This window comes from Formica exsecta, unplaced genomic scaffold (assembly GCF_003651465.1).
Source record: "Formica exsecta isolate Colony F162 unplaced genomic scaffold, ASM365146v1 scaffold93, whole genome shotgun sequence".
NCBI lineage: Eukaryota > Metazoa > Arthropoda > Insecta > Hymenoptera > Formicidae > Formica > Formica exsecta.
This window is the reverse complement of record NW_021853696.1, coordinates 252,192-260,473: the sequence shown is the minus strand read 5'-3', so window position 1 is coordinate 260,473 and position 8,282 is coordinate 252,192. Positions and strand designations below refer to the sequence as shown.

Below are 8,282 nucleotides of genomic sequence, written 5' to 3'. Positions count from 1 at the left end.
TATCTTGATAGGCAACGAAGTAATTGTCAAACTTTATTTCACAAAATATATATTAAGAATAAAATTGCGCGCATATATCACAATGAATCAGTCTCACTTGTATGTAAGAAGATATCAATTTTTGAAAGAGCATTCTTCTAAAAGTGCATACATGTATACCGTGATTCAGAGGATTAAAGATAAATCAGTGTTTGCTCCGAGAAATTGCATTTTCATGTTCGATTTACAGCTACGAAAAATTTCATCTCCGCTTTTCGAAATTTGACGCTCGACGTATTTCTGCTGAAAGATGGAGGAGCACGCAAAACTTCAAGAACGAACCGGAGTATACCGGCCACTTTAGACAATTTAGTTCGCGGACCGGCGGACTCCGAAAATGGGGTTCGTTTACGTCATGACGGAAGATCGAGCCGCCGAAAGCTTAACTCGCGGCGATCATATATCATCCCCACCGCCGAGCACATCATGAAAACCCTCCCCGAAACCGTAACTCTCGTTCTCTTCTTTGTTTTATAAAAACTTTATGGGCCGAGATATTAGATACGAGCCTCTGTACGATCGCTGGCATCCACCTTGTTCTCGCCGCGAGCTACGAGAAGCAAAACCGGCTTTGCGGTAATCCACAAAATTCGCAGACCAATATATTGGGAGAAAGAAAATTTGTCTGCCAACATTTTTCTTAAGAATATTGAGTACCTGTCATCTTTCGTTTCCCCTCAATAGTCACCGAAATGAAAGATCATGCGATTTAAAAATTCAAGATTGTTTTCTTCTTTTTTTAGTTTCATTAGTTAAAAAATAATCTTTTATTATACGATTACAAACAAAAAAAAACTTTGGAAACGTTTTATATTGATATTTAAATGCTACATGACAGAGAGAGTTATCAATAAAACAATTGCAAACCATAACTTGTTTCCACATACCTCAATAAATTGGAACAATATAAATTGTTATAAAAACAGACCACATCGGCATTTACAAAAATAAAAAGAAGTTAAAAACTGCACATATAGCTTGATAATTTAAAAATATATATATCGATAACTACATATTTATAATTAAAAACAACCTATATAATAAAATATATTTTTTAGTAATAAGTGCAATATAATAATTTCGCCACAAAATTAAGTTCTTTTTTGTCGAAAAATTAAACTTATTAAAAAAAACTCGCAAAAATGACTCATGAATAATATTCAAAAACATGGATCGATTCAATCATTGGCCAAGGAATTTTTATCATGGATTGAAATCATAGATTGATATGAAGCTCTCTGCGAGTTTAACTTTTAGTCTCTGACTGAACTGTCCTGGTGAAAACCCGAGCTGAGTGTATCTCTCGATGAATGTCAATTCGAGAGTGACTCTCGATGAAAACCCTCTCAACCTATCCTCGTCCACCTAGCCTCAGGCAAGCGAACTTTATCCGCGGGTTTATCATTGCGACCAAATTTTTCATACTGAATCGAACGCGACTGAATTCTCGGTCGAGCAATCGGGCAAAGGCAACGGCGTTTCCGGGCTACGAAAATAAATATCCGAGCTTTCAGGAGAAAACTCGCGCGATTCGACATATCGACGATCGCGGCGGGAGAGGATCGGATGAAACTTTAATCTGTCCGTTGATATTCGCGCGCGCACGCGGGCATAAACGTAATATACGCGTAAAGGGAGAGTTCAGGAAAAACGTAGACTTTGCCCCCGGGGTTATACGATTCCTCGTTCTTTTTTGCTGCTCTTTTGCCGCGAGTTTCTCCGGTACCGACATTTATTTTGCAATAGCTGCGGATAAATATTCATGACGTGCGCTTTAACCCACCTCCGCTCGGCATATATGACACATCGCGGTAACCACGTACGCCGTTACAGGCGAGATATAATGGACCGCCGTGCGCGCGTGTGTATAACCGCCTCTCTCCTCCATTCCGGACGGTCGGACGCGATTTATATGAATCGTAAATAGGCGCGTCATGCATGCCGACCGTAATTCCTTTCGCGCGCTATTTCCGCGGAAAGGTTCGCACGCCCGTTTTCCCGCGTTTGCAATCATTAAACGCTGTGAGTGGAAAAAATGACCGGCAACAGACGAAAATCCAGGCGATGTAGGTGGTACGGATAATGGCTGGGCGCGGTTATAGATGTATATCGATGCTCGAATACCGGTCGCAATATACGCGTCGGTGTGGATGATGCTTGACATGTGACATTCACGGTCAATAGTGCGAATGTACGTGTTATCGATTCAATAACAACGTGAACTGTCAAATTAGGGAGATTATTCGCGTTAATTGGAGATACAAATGAGCCGTTAAACGGTACCTACGTTATCTTCATTCTGACAAAGATGATCTTTGAAAATATTTAATGTGAAATATAATTATGTATATCATTATACAATATTTTTCTTTATAATTTTCAAAAGAATAAAAATAAAATATATATGTTTTTATTAAAATAATAATGCAGGAAAACTGATATATACAAGAATATTGTTTTTAATTATCTTTTATCCGTAATTTAAACCGGTATTTCTTGTTTATAGCTTAAATATTTTCATAAAAATATAGTTTGTAATTATTTCTTTATTTTTTTTTAAGATTTAAACAAGAGAAAGTTTTAATGATTATAGACAAAAACGCTGACATAAATATTATTAATCCTTCATAATTTCTATTAGATAACCTAAAGAGAATATTTAAACTTTTTAACTAATCGCTCTAAAACCAAAGTACATCACAAAAGCGGTTTATTCGACTTAATCGGATCGACATCGATTGCCTTGTTCGCAGGTTACGAGGATTGTGGCGATGTTCGTCGAGTTTCATAACTCTTACGAGATTAAACGCAAACCAATAGAAATCAAATATGTCGTAGTCAGAAGGAAAAATAAACTCGATAGCGGAGATAACAGTAAGATCATCGATTTGAACGTATCCTTAAAAATTCTATTCTAGATTAAGATAAACAATAGAAAAACAATTTGAAAGATCTGCAGTAATTGAAACGGCGAGATATAAAAATATTAGCAAAAAGAGAAATAAAAGGCGGTATAACAAATCGCGATTTTTCCGCTCGGAAATGCATGTCTATCCGGAAAAACCGATTGCATCTCGCAGTTTCGAAGTTGTTCATTAGATACTGAGAAATTATTCAGCAGTGTAAAAGTATCTTCGTAAAGAATCGCAATATACAACGTCCGAGGAATTTGAGCGACGCGTAATAAATTATTTTTCATTTAATAGATTATTTCAAACGCTATAGAACTTGCTGTTTTGGTTTTGTCAAAATTACAATATTTTATTGTTGCATTGCTCGATTAATATATTAAAAAAACATAAAGAAATGGATCACAAAATATTTGTTACGTAACGGTGATACGTTTAAACACCTTCTTAAGTAAAGCATATGCCTCATTTAGAAACTTCAAATATCTTGTAAAATATTTCTTTTCCGAACATCTTACTCTAATAATTTTATACACAGACTGTTTAGAAGAATCTATTTATGTGAAAAAAAAATTTATAATGCTATTACAAAAAAAAAAAAATACAATTGCACTTTTTTGATGTATCGTTGCATTTACGAAAAAATGAGTCAATAGAAAAATAGGCATTGTTATATTATTCAACTTTTGCCTCCACCATTTCTTTCTATGTTCTACGGGACAGATGCTAGAACCCATCTCAATTGCGTGGCTCACTCTGTATATGATAATTTTTCTATAATAAAAATTGATTTTGACCCTCGTATATATGTTTTCGTGATATTTTAATATTCAATTTTAGACATATCTATGTAATTAAATTTGAAAAATTTCTATTAACTTTTGTTATCTATAAACGTACTCTCTCTTGAGAGTACCTTGGAAAATTCTATCGTCACTGGTCTACCTCATTGGTCTGAGATTGTGTCGTAAAAAAAGTGTGTGACGAGTGAGCGCTGGTCGTCGAGGCGACTTAAACGTTACTTCTGCGCGTCTCGTAAAAGGACGAACTCTTTTGGTCAAGAGATATAAAAGCACGCGATTAGCTAGGTCTTTGGAGTGCTCACTCACTCATTCTCTCTTTCTCTCTCTCTCTCTCTCTCTCTCTCTGTCTCTCTCTTTCTCTCTCTCGCGCCTGCGGATAGATGAACCGTGCTACTTTGAGAGAAGTGGAGATAGCTAAGCTTACGAGTGCTAAGTTTCAAGTTATGGATGGTGTATAAAAGTCTACATTTACACGTTCTTTTCGTCCGCGATAAAAGTTCCGTAAATTGTGCCATGTACTACACAATAATGTCTTCGTTAATGCTGCACTACTATAAAAGTAGGCATTTTTTAGAATAAACATTTTTTTCGAGATTGTGTAGCTATTGACAAGAAAAGAAGCATACACACACAGCTGAATTTATCACTATTATACTATACTTATGTCTTTATAATATATGGCTTTAACATAATATATAAAATTACATTTTTTAAATATCCCGAGAAAAATTCTTGAAAAAAAAAAAATAGGTTTTAATAGCTGTAGTTTAAAATGTGGGATTTTTTAGTATGTTTAATTGAAAAAACATAGGTTTGACACAGTTTTTTTGTTGCGCAAATATTGAATTGTATATACTTGACGTTAAAAGCTTTTTTTTATCATTTACTAATCGATGCGCAACAGCGGAGTTGACGGCATTGAAGCTACATTGATCTGTAACATATAAATATAAAATTTAAATTACAGCAGTGCTCAAAATATTTAATATTTCAAATAATTCGTATTGTATGCATCAAATAAAATAAAATAAATTTTTAAATAATATAAAAATTAATGCATATAATCATAAACAGATATTTAATGAAATAATTATATAATAATTTCCAAAGAAGCTATTCTTTTTATAAACGAACTATTATGATATTATATATAAAAGTTTTCTTTTTAAATTTTTATTTAAGAATACTTTATTTTCCAAATAAACAACTAAATAAACGGGTATAGACATGCAATATTAATAAAAAAAATATACAAATATATGAATAAAAAATAAATTATACACCTTAAAGTTGTTCCGCCGTCGCCTGATGCCTCCTAGGCCTTTTCCTTCTCTCAAGTTGTCAGGATTCTTTGCATTCACTCGCGAAAGTATAGTTTCTTACAATTTATTATTGTTCATTATACGACACAATAAGAATGGACGTGCGATACTTTGCACGGCACTCCCGTATTTGAACAGTGACACTTTACATAGCACACTCGAACTAATTAGAACGCGACGAAATATTTGTGGCAAGATAACAAACGGACGCGCGATACTTTGTGCGGCACTCCCAAATTAAGACGTGACGCATCATCCGTGGCACGATGATAAACGGATGCACCGAATATTTGATGCATCGAATGTGCTTGCCATATATATATAAATTATTTGATTAATTATTGATATCGACTTGTGGCAATGCAGTGTTTTGGGTACTTAGCTTCCCCTTCAGGATAAATCCCTTCCGGGTACTAAGCCCTCCCACCAACGTCAAGGTGTACCCAATGGGAGGGTTATATTATATAATTTTGTAATATAGTATAATTTCTAATTTATTTTATTATTAAAAGATTATATTTTTATATGACATTCCTCCTTTCCCGACGCAAAAGAATACAATATTAGATATGCTTCAAAAAAATGAGCATTGAGTACAGTAATCAATTCCTCTTTCCGCTAGAAAATATTTTTTTAATTTTAAAATAAATTATGAAATTATATTATATTATTGTAAAATTATATAATATAAATGGCAAATGTTTTGTATCAAAAATTAATTATTACTCGATTGATTGTTAATATCATAATGTCGATTGATCGTAATGTAAACATGTTAAAATGCAAAAAAAGAATATATATAAATCTTTACAAAAATAATTATTACTTGCAACAAAATGATAATTTATAACTCCCATTATTTATAACTTCAATTTTTATTTTAAATGAATAAATTGCACGAAAAATTTATTTCGGTAAATAGCTGCCAGCTTGATATATTTTGGAATATTTAACGAGTTGATAATATGATATGATATGTGATATGACATACATATTTATGTTAATGTATTGTACGTATATTCAAATTTTCATTGTGGCTACTCTCTATCTGGTGTCATAATTCTCGCGAATCCTCATTAACAACCATGCAATGGTAACGATGAAAGCCTCGCTTGGTTTCCTTCGTTTCGTATCGATTGTGTCGACTCGACCCAGGGGAAAATCAAGATTTATAGTCGTGGAACTGTCAGGCACTCCCTGTTGGGGCTTACCCGGTTGATCCATCTGTCACGTAGAATATATCTGATCTGTTTGCCCTTTTTTACAAATTCATTTTATATATTTTTTTCGAACGTATTTTTCGTAGTATCGTTGTTGGCAAATTGTGGCTCGTCGAGTTCGTTTCACGCACGTACATTTCCTGCATATTTTAAACAGTCTTCGATTACTTTTTCGCCGCATTCTCTAAGGTACGAGCTTGGCAACATGGGTAGACAAAGCCTGATTAAAAATCACGAGAAAATACGGAGAATAATACGATAGTGGCTATTACAAGCGTCACTTGCATATTGTTTTTTTTTTCACATGTGGAACTAAGCGATAATTTACAACAATTGACTCGGCTTTAATAAAACCCTTTTATCTTATTTTCATAGATTTGTTTGTCTTTTTTAAAGATTGACAGCGAGTTAAATAACTTTTCCATTTGATAATATCTAATCTTTATGTTGATGAATAAAACATGCTTAAAGTCTCAGATGCGTTTTATGAAAAAGTCGATATTTCATTGTATTATAAATTCAAGATTAAATCTTGTTCAATAAAATTATTTCAACCTTTCACAAATTGTATTTTCGATAAACTCTGTTCTGTAAAAACTATTTGTTTACGCGGTAACATCTATTATCAGCGGGTCTCTTCGCAAAGTAACCAATCCAGATGTGAAATCGATTCTCCCGTTGAAACGATTCCGTTTGCGTATTATTCCGTTGCGTCTTCGAAAATATTTGCATAGTCGTTCAACAAAAAGGAGGCGTCGTACGTAGGGCTGTATAGCATCACACGTCTTTGTCACGGATTTTCGTTTGGCATTTTCGCTTTTCCGGTCTGAGCGAGAAAAGCGATTCGCCGCCGTTCTCCCGAGTCCCCTAAGATTCACACGAATACTTTTCCGATATTCACACGACGATGATTTTTTTTATTTTATAACACTTTATGTTACAATATTTTTTTTGCTCTTTAACTGTATCTTTTACATAAAAAAAATTCTATTTTTTTATTTTTTATATGGTTAATGACAAATGCAGAATTACTTTATTGCTGTCGCGATTGTGCGAAGTGCATTGGTTTTCGTTTATTTTATGTGTGTGTATGTGTTGATTGGAACTGGCACGTCACACACGCGAGTCTCCGCTCCGTTGACGTCGAGAACACCAACGATCACTGATGCATCATGTATATACACTTTCGTCAGACGTTATTTTCAATGACAACTTTAATTCTAGGAGATAATTCGATAACTATACGTTTTGTCGGCGTGCCATGTACTATTGTCCGCACACGTTATCAGCAATATGGATTATATATAGAAATATTTAATTTATAACGTATTTATTTGCAAAATATTCACAGTGCGTGTGTAAAAACAGGATTTAAATACGTTTTATATTTCATGAAGTGAAACTTATACACATACCAAACGTATGTGTGATTTGAATTGAAATATAAATTCAAATAAATTGTATTATATATCATGCAATACCACCTTTTGTCTCCTATTTTAAATAACTTATTAATATCTATATTGTAATATATTTTATACTTACATTGCTAACTAGAATGATCTTTTGTAATTGAAATCGCATAAATTGTACGTGTTTTAAAATCCAATATTGTAATTCAAACAATACTGATAATATTATACATATATTGCAAATAATGTTATATGTATATACTATTGTATTAATTTATTTAGTTTATAATATAATTTTTTATATAGTAGCATTTTATTTTATATATTTTCTCTAATATTTTTTTATTTTATAACACTTTATGTTACAATATTTTTTTTTTATTTACTTCAAATATAAATCATGACGAGTATAAGTTATAGCAGGTCAAAAACTAGAAGCAAAATGGTGATACATCATGATGAAACTTTAGAAATATTTCGTCCGTCAGTATGATGGCGGTTATGACATATAAATAACAAATCAGATGGATTAATTTACGTTAATAGTGCGTGTGTGCATTACGACGTAAAAATAACA

The 8,282-nt window shown here is 33.0% G+C and overlaps 1 long non-coding RNA gene across 1 annotated transcript; it reads right to left on the bottom strand.

Moving 5' to 3' along the window:
• Window positions 1–2,567: 2,567 nt before the first annotated feature.
• LOC115245228 lies at window positions 2,568–5,493 on the bottom strand. Its single transcript, XR_003885498.1, has 2 exons — window positions 5,035–5,493; window positions 2,568–4,685 (listed from the first exon to the last, which is right to left on the bottom strand). It is a non-coding gene; the product is annotated as an uncharacterized LOC115245228 (long non-coding RNA).
• Between the last annotated feature and the right edge of the window lie 2,789 nt (window positions 5,494–8,282).